Genomic DNA, 15,577 nt, shown 5'->3' with positions numbered 1-15,577 from the left:
ACGCCTCCTCCGAGCCCGCCCCCAGGCGCTCGCCCAGCGCCTCCAGGCACTTGCGGATCACACTGCGCTCCTCAGCGGCGGCATCGACCCCCCTTCCTCCCCAGGGCCCCGCTCAAGGGTTCGGTGCGGGCGCGAGTGTCTCTCTTTCCGCCGACGCGGGGATAAAAAGCCGCTGTATCCTCCAGGCCGGCGAAGAGAGATTAAATTCAGCACCACGCTCCTTTCCTACAAAGCTGGCGTCTTCTCCAGGGAGGGAGAGCAAGTCGCCCTTGTCTGATCGCTGCCTTCGCTCTCATTGGAATGACCTCGCCGAGAGTTGGCTGCAGGGAGGGGGCGCGGAAGGGGGAAAGCCCGGCCCCACAAAGAGTTGGGCATGGATCTGGGCGCAGCAGGCAGGCAAGGGAGTTCGTAGGCAGCTGAGCCACCGAGACACCGGCTTAGACCAGCCTCAGCCCCAGAGCTCATGCATATTTATATCTCTCTCCAGCCTGCAAGCGGTGGGTTCCTGTCTGTGACGCATTCTTCAGGGGAAAGATGCCCCGGAGCGAGTGTGAGAATACCTTTTCTTAGTCCCGTGAAGGGCTTTACAAAATTCAGGAGGCAACGTGGCATACACGTTGGCATACACTTCTTTGGTGGCATACACTTTCACAGCACAACCAACCAACCAACCAACAAATTAAAAAAAAAAACCCACCCCAAGTTAATATATTAATAAAAGCAGGATACGTTATTGGCCTCATACTAACTAATCTGATTCTAAAGGAGGAGAGCCGAAAGGTTTTGGCAGGGACATTATTTGAAAGAGTGTTGGGGGGGGGGGAGTCTGGCTTTTCTTGGGATGCTTCCAGATGGAGTGATTTGCGAGGGTCAGGTGCACTGAATAACTGTGACCAGTTTTTGGACAGTGCCAAATCCTTGTGTTTATCATTGCTACTTTAGCATGGTTAGAAACCATTTATGAAGTAGTTTCTATAGCGGGGAGCTCCGTCCCTCACCTTTTACAAATGTCACGGTTTTACGATAATTTCTGTGTATGACCTTTTTGTTCCAGTGGTAGTTGTCTAAGATCGACAATGACATTATTTTAACAATGTGATTCTTTTCAAGTTCTTTGTCGAGATGAGTACATTTTACACATGGCTGGTGTACATTATTGAATGTTTTCCTTGCCTGGGATATAGCAAACCTCTGCCCCCTTTGTTACCTGTGGATGGCCCAGTATAACTGCATGGCCGATTTGCATCGCCCTCAAAACCAAATATTTCCAAAGAAGGTTCACAGGCCTGTATCCAGATACACTTTCCTGAAAACAGAAGGACACAAATTTTTGGAAGAGACAGTAGTACCTTCCACCAGTGCGTTCCCCCACTGCAACCCTTTGCTTTCCACATCATAAAGAAGTTTGTGGCACCTTTTAAGCAGAGGCTAGATGGCCATCTGTCAGCAATACTGATTCTATTAACTTAGGCAGTTCATGAGAGGGAGGACATCTTGGCCATCTTCTGGGCATGGAGTAGGAGTCACTGGGGGTTTGTGTATGGGGGGAGGTAGTTGTGAATTTCCTGCATTGTGTGGGGGGTTGGACTAGATGGTCCCTTCCAACTCTATGATTCTACAGATAAACAACCCATCTTCCAGCTTCCTGGTGCATCCTTCGTTGTTCCTCTGCTGCTCTGTGTCTGTGGGCACTGCAAACACATAAAAAGCAGAGTACGAACAAATGAGGGGGTTGCAAGAGCCAACAGGAGACAAAGCCAAACAAAACAAAAGGCAAGGGATGGAACAAATATACATGGGAGAAGTGTTCCACAAGACTACTTTCTCTGTGGCATGCCAGTTTTCTATATGTATGGAGTTTTGAAGGCCTTTTTTAAAATAGAGGGGAAGCCCACTAAAGATTTACCTTCTTAGTAAGAATTAGGCCTCAATGCTAACATGAACAATCTGAAAGTATTGCCCTTCCCATTCACTGCTTCTTAGGTAGGTTCTAGAAAGGAGGTCAAGAAAGGAGTCACAACAAAGAGTTTCAGCTTCCAGGCTTCTAGAATAATCCATATTCCAACACAAATGCAACAGAGGCATTTTTATATTTACCATACAAGGTATTTCTGTCCCACTCTCTCAGTTTAAAATGGTCACAAAGTGGTTTGCAGCAATAATGGAATGAAATGCCTACTATCTAGCCAGCAAACAGCAGCAATAGATGCCTGTTGTTGGATGCTGATCAGTCAAAGGGGCCTTGTTCTTTTTCCTTCCCTTTCTGCTGGCTGGCTGGCTCCTGATGAAGTCCAAGAGACTGGCATAGTAGCTGGTGAAAGGAAGGAAGCTGGTTCTTCCCCCCAGTCCTTCGGCAGAATTTCCCCTTTCCTCTAGTGTAATAGCATCTCTTCTTTAGGATCTCTTCTATCAACCCACTGTAGTTTTTCCCTGCCTGTGCCAATTTGTTCATTTGACTGTGCCATAATCTCCTGCAGTGTGGACTGAAAAGGAAGATAAATGTGGTAAAAATATGTCAAAAGTATTTATTAGGAGCCCCAGAATCACTAAAATTATTTCCTAAAGGAGGAATCTGAATACTCAAAAGCACCTATCATCTTGATCAGATTGAAATGAACTCTGATTTATGAAAGCTTATGCTGAAATAACTTTGGTTAGTCTTTAGTACCACTGGACTCCTGTTTTATTTCACATCATAAATGTACCTCTGTACCTCTTCAGTAGCAATATCAGTGAACTGCTGGCAAACCCAGATTGCTACCTTGATCTTACATCTATTTGCTTAGAAATGGATATCCTTTCCTTTTATCCCTTAGAAGCTCCTTGATCAATTGATCTTGAGCAGCATATATCTAGTGTTGGAGGGATATAAGGACTGAAACAAATCTTGCCACTGACAATGTAGCCTTGGGGTCCCTATCACTTAGTAAAAAAGGCATTATGTCAGTCACAGAGGCATTGGATTTGTATATTAAAAGGGGGAAAATATAGTGCGATCGAAGTTCCTCGTAAAAGCGGCATTCCAAAAGGGCATGGGCTAATGAGTCAATAGAGCCAGAAGAGCAAGGGCAGATCCTGTCTGAGTATGGTATATTCAGAATTCTGCCCTGCATTACCATAGAAGGGTTAGCATTCAATCTAGCCAAGCAAAAAGCTCTACAGAGACGAGGAGTTGTCAGATAATATGTATAGGCAGGCAGACCACGTGGAGGGGGTATTCCGAAGAACTGGGAAGAAATGGATATCATGAATTTGAAACTGGCAAGTAGGTATGCTTTTGTTCACAACCTTAAGAGTGACTTTATTTTTAGACTGGATGGGTCTTTCATTTTGACAGCTGGATTTGATTTCCTAGGAAGAGAGATCAGAAGGACCCCCCAAGGAATCTGCTTTTAATTAAACTTCAAACTAGTATGAAAGGCACAGTTCAACTCTGGAGGATCATACCTCCAGAGAGGGATGTGTGGTTCCCCCAACCTTCCTTTCTTTGTACATGAGCATACGCTAACACATACACACTCACAACTTTAAAGCCTGATTCCACTCTGAAGAACCTGAACAGAGTTAAGTGCACATCCACAGAAAAATCCTAAGCCACTACCTCTAAGTAAGGCTTTTTTCTTTATTTCAATTTTAGTACAGATTTCCATTAAATTCACCTTCAAGGCCATTTCCTAAAGTAATCAAATCTTTGGCTTCAATATTGCAAGACTGCACAGTTCCATCCACATCCGTCACATTTAAATCAATGGGCTTAACAGTCTTTACTCTTCGGTCATGAAAAATTTGCTTTTGGGTCATGTACATAAGTGCAAGCACAATCTGATCATAGATAATCGCTTTTAAATCCCATTTATTTCACGAGGAGAATTTACATACATAATTCACTTCAATGGAAATCAATGGTACAAAAATGCTTAGTCTGACAGGATCATCCCCTACATTTGTATCATAAACTAAACAACTGCCTGGCATGAAAAAATCATTTCAAAGTTTATATGAGTGAATGAACAAAGGGCATGTTTTAGGATGATGGGATTGGTCAGGGCCTTTGTCATACTTTCCAGCAATTTGGATTTTGTAACTACCAGCCCAGTGCTGGTTGGATCTTGCCAATTTCACTACTGATTATGAACTGAGACTGGTTTGACTCACTCAGCAGAAAAAGTGCAGTTTGGACTAAATTCCCTGCCCTCAGAGAGACTATATTGCAGACAAAAAAAGAATTGGCCCTCTTGCTGCTCCCCACCCCCATCTTGCTGACTAGTAGCTGACATCTAAAAAATAAAAATCCAAGGATAGCATAAAAACCCATAAAGAACAATATTTGCGTGGAAACAGAGAATTTTAAAGCACCCAGATGGCTGGTAGATGGTATTGCTTATAGTACCTTTCCCTATTACAATCTGTATAAAAACTATCAAGCTTTGGTACAAATGATTGTCATTTTTCCTCATAAAGCAGTAATATCATGTGATGACAATTATGTCACAGTGCATGTAAGGAATATGGGTAGAAGATGCAGCCAGATACATCTGGGGATCTTGGCACTCCTGGGGTTGTAATTATTGTACATGTCATCTCTGGGGTCAACCAGCAGACTTTTTATCTTGATTCCATTTATCTTCATTGCAAATCTGTAAGGTAGGTTACAGGGTTGCCCATATTATATTACAAAGGCTAACAATGAGAGTGAATCCATTGCCCACTTATGTTAGATCCGCGTCTTCTTAAAATCCAGAGTGGAAAATCCCAACGCAGCTCAGAAGCTTGCTGGAAGATCACCTCTCTTTCAGCCTATCAGGGTGGTTGTGAAGATATCTCATAGAATCATAGAGTTGGAAGGGATCACCAGGGTCATCTAGTCCAACCCCCTGCACAATGCAGGAAATTCACAACTACCTCCCCCCCACACACACACAGTGACCCCTACTCCATGCCCAGAAGATGGCCAAGATGCCCTCCCTCTCATGGTCTGCCTAAGGTCATAGAATCAGCATTGCTGACATATTTCTGTATGTATCATTCTGATCTAACAGCACTGTTTTTTACTTTTATAATTCCATTTTCTGAATTACTTGACATCTCACATCTGATGCTTTTTTGCACTCTATAATTTTTGTAATTCTACTCTTATGGCATTGCTTATTGGATCTCTCGTGATATTTGATTGCACTGTTTTAAACCATGTAATCCGCCTTGAGTCTCAGTGAGAAAGACAGGACATAAATAAAGTAAGTAAAATAATCTAAATAAATGAAGGAAGGAAGGAAACACAAATCATGTCTTACACTCTGGTTGGTATAGGTACTGGGCTTGTGCACAGTGACTGCATCAGTTCCTTTCAAATAATGGGAGATCTCCAGCCAGCCTAGAACATCTCCATGGCACTATGCCAGGGAAAGTAATTTAGTAGTGACACATGTATTGCTGCCACATGCAGTCCTTAGGATTTCATATTTCATGCCTTCGGTGTACTGGGAGGAGAACGATGGTATCTTCCTACTGACAGAGAAAAACAGGCAATATAATATTCTGCCAATGGGGCAGTTGCTATCGTGGCCTCTCCAGTCTCTTACTGAGGCCAAATACCTGCCATTTGCCCTGCATGTCTCAAATTATGGAATAGCTGCTGAGTACAAGACTGATTTTTGATGAGCAGCCAGGAAACCCTTACATTAATCACTGTACTTGTTCCTTCAATCATTTTTTTTTTTACCTTCAAGATTCCTTCCGCCTATACTTTGTTAGGGCTTATGCACCTGGTTTTTGATAATTAAAAATAGAAACACTGTAATGTGTGTGGGCTGATACAAGAAGAGTTGGCTTTTTATACCTCGCTTTTCTCTACCGTAAGGAGTCTCAAAGTGGCTTACAATCACTATCTCCCCCCCCCCCACAACAGGCATCTTATGAGGTAGGTGGGGTTGAGAAAGTTCAGAGACTGTGACTAGCTCAAGGTCACCCAGCAGGCTTCATGTGGAGGAGTGGGAAATCAAACCCAGTTCTTCAGACTAGAGTCCCTCGCTCTTGTGGAGGAGTAGGGAATCAAACCTGGTTCTCCAGATTAGAGTCTGCGGTTCTTAACCCCTACACCACACTGGCTAGAATATTGATGAGATAATTGGGGGCAGTTACACCTCATTGGAGGTTTCCAAGCAGAGGCAGGATAACCATCTGAGGCTAGCCAGGTGGCAACCCCAAAGGGCTTTCTCAGTCCTGCTTCCAAAACTATGGAATTCCCTCCACATGGAGATTCATTTGTCCCCATCTATCATTGTCTTCTGCCAGCGGATGAAGAAGTTTCTGTTTTGTTTTGCATTCCCTCACTGATTCCTTCCTTCCCATTCATATATTTATGAAGACTTCTTATGGAAAGGAATCTTTAAAATGTTTAAAATAAATTAAAAAATGCTTCCATGAGAATGATTCCAAAACTATTCCCAAAAAATATACTGTTAGGTCTGGAAAACCTACCGTTACTTTCTCAAGGTCATCCAGATTTATAGCTAAACTGGCATATGAATCAAGCTCTTCTAGGCCAAGTCCAAACCTCTGTTTAGAAGAACAAATTGGCCTTGTTTGACAATTTTTTATCCTTGAGCTGAGGTGTCCCATTTCAGTTGTTTCTATTTATCCCCAAATGGTGTGGTTTGCTGCACAGTTTTCAGCATTTGTTGACTTGCAGTGGCTAATTAACTGGGATTTAAATCCTGAAACTATTCAACAGTATTTAAATCTTTTCTTCCGGTTTTATTGTAAACCTCCTACAACCGGTGGAATAGATATGGGCATGGATGTCCATGTGTGAATTTGCGTGTGCATGTGTGTCTGCGCACACACAGCATATTTTATTTTATGGTCCCAATTCACCTAAAGCTAACCCTGAAATCAAGACTACAAGTTAATGTTGACCAAGTCAAGTCCTCTTGTTTTCACTGGAATCTCATCATGAGTAACACTATTAGGAGTGAAGTCTTCAAAGCGTAATAACCTGAATATCTTTTTTAAAATGGAAGGCAGTAATGATATTTAGCACTTATGTAACTCTTCCAGTGCTCAAAGCATTTCACACGCATTATCTCATCATAACGTCTTATAACACCTCTGAAAGTGAGGCCAGTATTATTATTCCCACATAATAATAAAAGACAGTGGCTTGCCCAAGGCCATTTGTTGAATTTCTTCCTGAGACAAGGAGACTTCCCAGATCGCAGCTCATTCTCTGTCTACTATACTACACCAACTCCTATAATGCCAGCATTATTCTTCAGCCACAATCAGTCACCAAAAGCACAATTAGTCACACATGAGACCATAAAAATCAATATATTATTGTGCTTTCTTTTTACTTTTGTCAGTGTTATAGTCCTACCTAAGGGGAAGCCAATGCTCTGCCAGGTGGACAGCTAAGAGGACATCGTAGATAAAGCCACTATGACAGTCACACAGTTTCAGGCTTTTTGTCTACTGCATGAAAGGTAGAAACTTGCACATTTTGAAAAAAAAAATTAAGAGCCGAACTACACATTACATAGGAGATCTGTAATGGATTTTTTTTTAATGCTAAACAGCTGTGGGACATTTGCTTGGGGACCACAGTGGAAATTAGGGGTGAATGCTTTCCCCCTGCGCATTCTGAGTGAAGTTACCTGTCCAGAGGCTGCTATTTGTAGGTGAAAATAGACAACTTTTAGTAATCCTTAGTTGGCTTCCTTCTTTCTCGGAAATAAAGGCAAGCCATCTTTTAACAGATGTATGCCGTCTGATTAACTGCCTAATCAGGTTGGTTTTGAAGGATATCACGTCAATTGCTTGTACAAAAGCCATCCATTGTGAGTATTCCCCAGTGGCATATTTAGTTGTGCTACTGTATGAAAAATCTACTTTATCACTGCACATTGAGCATACATCTACTGCCAAAAGCAGGGGTCCTCAAACTTTTTAAACAGGGGGCCAGTTCACTGTCCCTCAAAAACTGTTGGGGGCCGGACTATAGTTTGGAAAAAAATATGAACAAATTCCTATTCACATTGCACATATTTTATTTGTAGTGCACAAAAAATAAAACAATGCAATATTTAAAATGAAGAACGATTTTAATCAACATAAACTGATAATATTTCAATGGGAAGTATAGGCTTGCTTTTGGCTAAATTTTAAAAGGGAGAGGGAAAATAAGGATAAATAAGGATAAAAATAGAGGTAAATTTAGGAGGGGAAGTGGGAAAGGTCAGTTTGAAGGAGAGGGCTGCAGGGCGGGTTGCCAGTCTTGCAGGAGGTCGGCTTGATACTTCCTGGGCATGCTGCTATATGGGGCTTATTTATTTTAAAAAAATTCTATCTCAGTGCAATCCTAGGGCCGCTCTCTAGATGCACATTTTCCCCAGCCAAATCCTCAAAAGTAAAAAAATAAGCCCCTATGCAGAGTTTTTGAGAATTCAGATGGGGGGAAATGTTTATGCGTGGAAGGTTTTGCCTTGGATTTGCCGCTCCCTAGATGCACCTTTCCCCTATCTGAATTCTCAAAACTCTGCACGGGGGCATATTTTTGGTCAATTATGCACGGGAGGTTTTGCCTTGGATTTGCCCCTCTCTAGAGGCACATTTTTCCCATCTGAATGCTCAAAGCTCAACAATAAGCCCCCCCCCCATGCAGAGTTTTGAGAATTCAAGATGGGGAAAATGTGCCTCTAGAGAGCGGCAAATCCAAGGCAAAACCTCCCGTGCATAATTGGCCGAATTCGGCTTAGACGGGAGCAACTACGGACAGGAGGCGGCGGGCTAAGCTCTACCGGGAGTCAATGCGGTTTACTCCTGAGTAGGCGCACTCGGGACCAGGCGAAGGAGGGAGGAGGCTAGACGGAGGGGAAGGGGTGGGAGGGAAAGAGAGGAAGGCCGGTTGCCCCAGAGGCGAGCCGTTGCCCCCCTTACCAGCTTGAGGTCCGGGTCGGCTGCCTCCGGCTTCTTCCCAAACCACCGGCGGCGGCTGCAATTGGCGGCAGTCTCCTCAGCTCCCTCTTTTGGAGGGCTGGACGAAGGCAGGCAGGCAGGCAGGGAGGGAGGGGAAAGGAGGAGGAGATGGTGACAGCCGCCTCAGGTCACAAGATGGTGTCCAAGCGGAGCCGGTCGGAGGCCATCCCCATGCGGAGGCCGCAGAGGGCCGCTTCGAACTACCGCTCCTGGCATGCAGTGGGAGGGGGAACAGGCTTTCTCCCCCTCCTGTTTCCATCCAGAGGCGGGCCACTCTGCATCATGGGGCTCGTAGTTCCCAGCGGGGAGGCGTGGCGCTGGTTTTGGGCCCGGCCTGAGGGGCCGGGTTCAAGACCCTGAGGGGCCGGATCCAGCCCACGGGCCGTAGTTTGAGGACCCCTGGCCAAAAGTCTATGGTCCAATTGTTATGTTATGGGAGCAGGGTAATTGCTGCTTCCCCAGCATTCAATCTCATATAGTTCCTGTAGTGTGGGATGTGTAATCCACAAGGATCAAGGCCAGTGCTAGTGCGAGAGATCTGATTGGAGAGGTGGCATTTGCATGATTCTTCCCATGTGTACATTACCGGTTGCCTATGGGACTACCTTGGAAAAGTGTCAAGACACTTCAACTAGTCCAAAATACAGTGTTTCATTGAAACATCAGAGAACATATCTATTCAGTTCTGAAAAATCTTCATTGGCTAACAGCCAAATTTTAGATGGTGATGTTGACCTTTAAGCAACCCTATAATTCTAAGCAGAGTTGTTGATGGTGGAAAGTGCTGTCAAGTCATAGCTGACTTATGGCAACCCCATAGGGTCTTCAAAGCAAGAGACATTCGGAGGTGGTTTGCCTTTGCCCTCAGACTTCATGTGGAGGAGTGGGGAATTGAACCCAGTTCTCCAGATTAGAGTCTACCACTCTTAACCACTACCCCACCCTAGCAAAGTTACACTCCTCTAAACCCGTCACTGAATGTAGAATGGTGTAATTCCACTCAAGAGTTCACCACAAATGATCTAGAAACAGAGTATCTACAGGATCATTCCTTTCCTTGGGTGCCTCTCATTTTTGGAAGTTAGATGGGCCTCTTCTGAACAGAGACTTCTGTTATGGTGACAAGAAACTCTGTCCCTAGAGATTTGCCAGACACCATGGTCTTTCAAGTACCAGATTAAGCCTGCCCTTTTTACATGAGCTTGTGACACTGATCAGTGCTTATGGTTCAGTAACTGGTGGCTCTTATTCTACTGCTGATGTTTTATGCTGCTGTCTTATAGTATTGTTTTGATGATCATGTGCTGTTGCTTCCTTCTTTATGTTATTGATTTGTTTTAATAGACTGTATGGACTGTAGCACTGTGTGTGTGTGTTAAGTGACGTCAAGTCGCTTCCGACTCATGGCGACCCTATGAATGAAAGTCCTCCAAAATGTCCGATCTTTGACAGCCTTGCTCAGATCTTGCAAATTGAAGGCTGTGGCTTCCTTTATTGAGTCAATCCATCTCTTGTTGGGTCTTCCTCTTTTCCTGCTGCCCTCAACTTTTCCTAGCATGACTGTCTTTTCCAGTGACTCTTGTCGTCTCATGACGTGACCAAAATACGATAGCCTCAGTTTAGTCATTTTAGCTTCTAGGGTCAGTTCAGCTTCTAGGGTCAGTTCAGGCTTGATTTGATCTATAACCCACTGATTTGTTTTTTTGGCAGTCCACGGTATCCGTAACACTCTCCTCCCACACCACATTTCAAAGGAATCTATTTTCTTCCTATCAGCTTTCTTCACTGTCCAGCTTTCACACCCATACATAGTAATAGGAAATATAATGGCATGAATTAATCTACGGTAGTCTTGGTGGCCAGTGACACATCCTTACACTTCAAAATATTTTCTAGCTCCTTCATGGCTGCCCTTCCCAGTCTCAATCTCCTTCTGATTTCTTGGCTGCAGTCTCCCTTTTGGTTGATGGTGGAGCCAAGGAATAGAAAGTCTTGAACAATTTCAATTTCCTCATTGACGACCTTAACTGTAGCACTAAATAGTCCAAATTGCCACGAGGGTTTATTCAAGTGGAATGACCGGATTAAAAATATCATAAATAAATAAAGCCATACCTTAAAAATATATAATGCTATGATGAAAGATAGGAACAAAACATGTCAGAAGTCAATGTGGTATTTCAAGTTCATGCAGCATTCTACTGCCTTCCCACAGTTAAGAGAAGAAAAGGACATTATTCTAACAATGTGACAGCATATCACCCAGTGCCTTTCTTAATATATTATCTGGTGACCTGAAGTTCTTGGTGGAAGCAAACTTCATTGAAAGAGCATGGAATTAATGGAAACTGGCCATGTAAAATATTTGGAGTGCTGGTTATTAATCTTCCTCCTGTACAGAAGGAATCACATCTAAGACATAAATCTTTCATGGGAAAAGATATATTATGTTGACAGTGCTAGAGATCACATGTATCCAATTTTTTAAAAGTTGCATAATGCAAAGTTGTTAGAGAACTGGTCTCCCTCTTGATTACGTTAAATGCTGTTCATTGACAAATCTGAAGGTCCCATATATGTCCACATTGCAGGGCATTTTCAAGGTCAAGTTACAATGTTTTGTTAAGAACCTTCGGCCCCAACAACTGTATGCTAAATGCAACAAAGAAAAGAGAGTACATGCTGCAACCTACTGGGGCCCCACATGTTATGGGAGATGCATGACCATTGCAACCCTCTCCCAGTCCATCTGCCAGGTAATATTGAGTAAAAGAAAGATGTTATCATATAGTGCCGTGTTTTTTGGTGTTTCTCCTCGGTATCATTTCATTGGCTGTTGCTTGTAGGAGGGCAGGAACATACTGGATTTGACAATGTCATATCATAAACATTACTAGAGAGATGACTGAGGCACAGTGCAGCTCAGCCACAGCCAGGAGTTCCCCCATAAAGTGAGGCTAGAAGATGCCTTTGCTTTTCTGCTGCTTTTAATTATGCTGATGCTGAGGGTTTTGAACAGTAATCTACCTTCATTTGTTTCTCTGAAATTTGGCATAGTAAGAAGGAGAAAGACTCAGCTAACCATCCAAAGGTAAAACACAGACCAAAATGAAAAGGAACCAGGATTTCTTCCCTTTCTCTTCCATTCGATGTCTGTCACTCTGGGCAAAAGATGAGATATAACTGGTCGGGGAAGTATTGTTTTTCAGCAGGACGTGTCTGTGTCAGCCTGCTGTTCTGCCTGATTGAGGCCACAGAATGCACGAATGGGCAAAAGAAAATGGACCAAAGAGACTGTACAGAAGGTAGAGTTGATATTTGGGAAGGTCACCCCTTCCTTATAGCCGTAGCTACTTTGCATTGAGGAGCCCCATGGCACAGAGTGGTAAGCTGCAGTACTGCAGTCCAATCTCTGCTCTAGACCTGAGTTCGATCCCAACGGAAGTTGGTTTCAGGTAGCCGGCTCAAGGTCGACTCAGCCTTCCATCCTTCCGAGGTCGGTAAAATGAGTACCCAGCTTTCTGGGGGTAAAGGGAAGATGACTGGGGAAGGCACTGGCAAACCACCCAGTAAACAAAGTCTGCCTAGTAAACGTCGGGATGTGTCGTCACCCCATGGGTCAGGAATGACCCGGTGCTTGCACAGGGGACCTTTACCTTTTTACTTTGCATTAGGATGCTGGGTTAGCTGTTCCCTGTGGATACATTCCCACGTTTCACAGAATTATTCTGCCCTTGGCTTCAGTTACTCTAGAAGTTGAGGGTCCATATATGGATTTGATGGGAGGAGTCTGTTTTGGCCACCGATGGTGTCCATTTCTGCCGGAGTATGTATGGGTACTGTAACATATGTGGCATGGTTCTGAACACTGCCTGCTCTGCAGATGGGCTGTGGAAGCATAGCCACCGTCTCTGTTTTCCCATCTCTTTGATCCTTGTGGCTTCTGCTACCATTCTGCATGTTTCTGTAGGCACAGCAGGGCAATCGTGTCTGTTGCTGATGGGCCTGAGTGATTGTCTCACATCCCAAAATTGAAAAGATTATTAATGGAGCGGCGGTGTAATGTGATTCATTGTTTACTGTGCTTCCCCCCCCCCCTTAAAGGTTATTCAAGGGAAAAAAATGTCACTCAGCAAAATTATTTGTTGAACAAGCGTTTTAACTACAGCTATTTGAAGAGTCATGTCGTGCAGGCACATAAAGGTTAACAAACGATGGACTCTGAATTGGCCCCATCTGGCAGCAGTTCTCCTAGACTAGAAACATGGAAAATCACCATCTCTTGTTCTAGCTCATAAAACAGTAGGCACTAATTAGCTGGCTCTAACTGATTCTAGAATTCTCTGATAAAAATAAAAAACCTCCTGTGGTTTATGAGAAGAGTTAAGGTTCGTACAAATTTGTCCACTCCCCTAAAAGTGTGGTAAGTGCCTCCTATCATAACCATGTAGGCACAGCTGCTGGATAACTAAGGCATGAACATTATTAACATTTTAACGTTACAAATCAGAAACACATTTATTCTTTATTTGATAAAAAGTTAATAAAATTTGCCCTATCAGCATGAAATCTAGTATGGAAAATTTCCTTGCTGAGATGTATAAAACTGACCAGCTTTCAGGAAAAAAATCATATGAGAAATGGCTGTATTGCAGCCATTTAAACTTTTTAAAATTGTGTTATTGATAAATACCATTTCTTAGCATCTTACTGTGTGTTTTTTTTTTTAATCCAGTATTCCAATGACCAGGGAAGTTTCTGTTCCAAATCCAGGCCTGAATCCAGATAAAGCATCTGTATAATCCATCTTCTCCAAGACCACCTAAAGGCATGAAGCCACCTTTCATGTGTGCTACTTGTTTCAAAGTAGTTGAAACTACACTGTCCCACAGAAAGGTTTTATTTCTACTCAGAGTCACATCACCAGCCTGACCCAACTAGGCACTGTGTATGCGGCAGGAATGACAATATTCAATCGGTAAACATTTTCTGTTAATTTTCTAGTGATCTCAATTAAAACTGGAGTGTAGATACAATATTATGTAGGACCTCAGAGTCTGGATGAATCCCTCTCCCCAACTAGAACTGTTGAAAAAAAAATCAGTGAAATTCGGATTCTGCAAAATTCCGCCCATTTTTATTCGGGAAATGCCGAAGTCCGAACTCCCCCTATTCGGATCAGTGGAATTCGGCATGAACTTCAGCGTTTCTGAATAAATTCAGCTGAATAAAGCTGGCAGCGCGGATCAGTTTAAACACCCACCAGCTTGCCTTCTCGGGGCTCCCGAGAAGGGGGGCAGGTGGGTCTTTAAACTGATCCATGCTGCCAGCCTAGTTTAAAGACCCACCCGCCCCCCTTCTCTGGGCTCCTGAGAAGGGGTGTGGGTGGGTCTTTAAACTGATCAGTGCTGCCAGCCTTGGCAGCATGGATCTGTTTAAAGACCCACCCGCCCCCCTTCTCGGGGCTCCTGAGAAGGGGTGGGGGTGGGTCTTTAAACAGATCCAAGGCTTGCAGCGCCCCCCTTCTCGGGAGCCCCGAGAAGGGGAGCGGGTGGGTCTTTAAGCAGATCCAGGCTGCCAAGGCTGGCAGCGCAGATCTGTTTAAAGACCCACCCCACCCCTTCTTGGGAGCCCAGAGAAGGGGGGCGGGTGGGTCTTTAAACAGATCCACACTGCCTGGCAGCGTGGATCAGTTTAAAGACCCACCCCCACCCCTTCTCAGGAGCCCCAAGAAGGGGGGTGAGTGGGTCTTTAAACAGATACGTGCTGCCAAGGCTTTGGCAGCATTAGGGGCCCTGAAGCTTAAGCTTCATTAGTTTCATAGTAGATCTTCCACTGCCCTACCATGCTCTTTTCCCCTGTCAGTTTCACCGCTGAAGTTCCCTTCCTCCAAATCTGACACTGCAAATGCTAAAAAGTTACTTTTTATAATTGGAATAAACAGCATGACTGTACCACTCGCTCCTGAATGGCCTTTCAGTACCTTCCCTTTCTACATTTCATGACCTTTCTGGCCATGTCAGATGTTTCCATGCTAGCCTTGTTGTCCATTGGCGACCCTCAGGGCTGACTCTCTGCACAAGTGAGACAACAAGCAGCCTCTTGGGGTGCCATGACAATACAAACACCTTGGAACAAGCTCAGCTATCTTTCTTGTTGCTCCTGCACCCCCAGGCCAGTGAGAGCTGGCTGTCTGGCCCACTGCAGAAGTCCTTTATACCTGTTCTCCGACTGTCTCTCCCTGCTGATCCCCCTTCCTCTTTTCATTGAAGCTGAACCCAAGAACCTCACCAACAGCTACCTTTCCCAAGTGGTGTATAGGTCTCTCTTAACTGAAGCCTTTCAGTTTATAGTGTCATAACTGCCATTCCCCTTCCCCTTATGAGTGTTGATTATTACACAATTAACCGAAGCATGTAAAGAAACAGGCAAACAGTACAAGCTCAAACAGATCCATCTCAAATTTGGTGCAGTTCATAGAATGCATTCCTGAATGTTCTGCCATCAAGAAGTTGGCAAGAACATTTCTGCCTTTTGCTCTTTCAAATAATGGTTACCATCGTTCATGACCTTTTCATTAGTGCAGGGCAACCCCACGTGCGCT

This window comes from Euleptes europaea, chromosome 11 (genome assembly GCF_029931775.1).
Source record: "Euleptes europaea isolate rEulEur1 chromosome 11, rEulEur1.hap1, whole genome shotgun sequence".
NCBI lineage: Eukaryota > Metazoa > Chordata > Lepidosauria > Squamata > Sphaerodactylidae > Euleptes > Euleptes europaea.
This window is presented reverse-complemented; position numbering follows the sequence as displayed.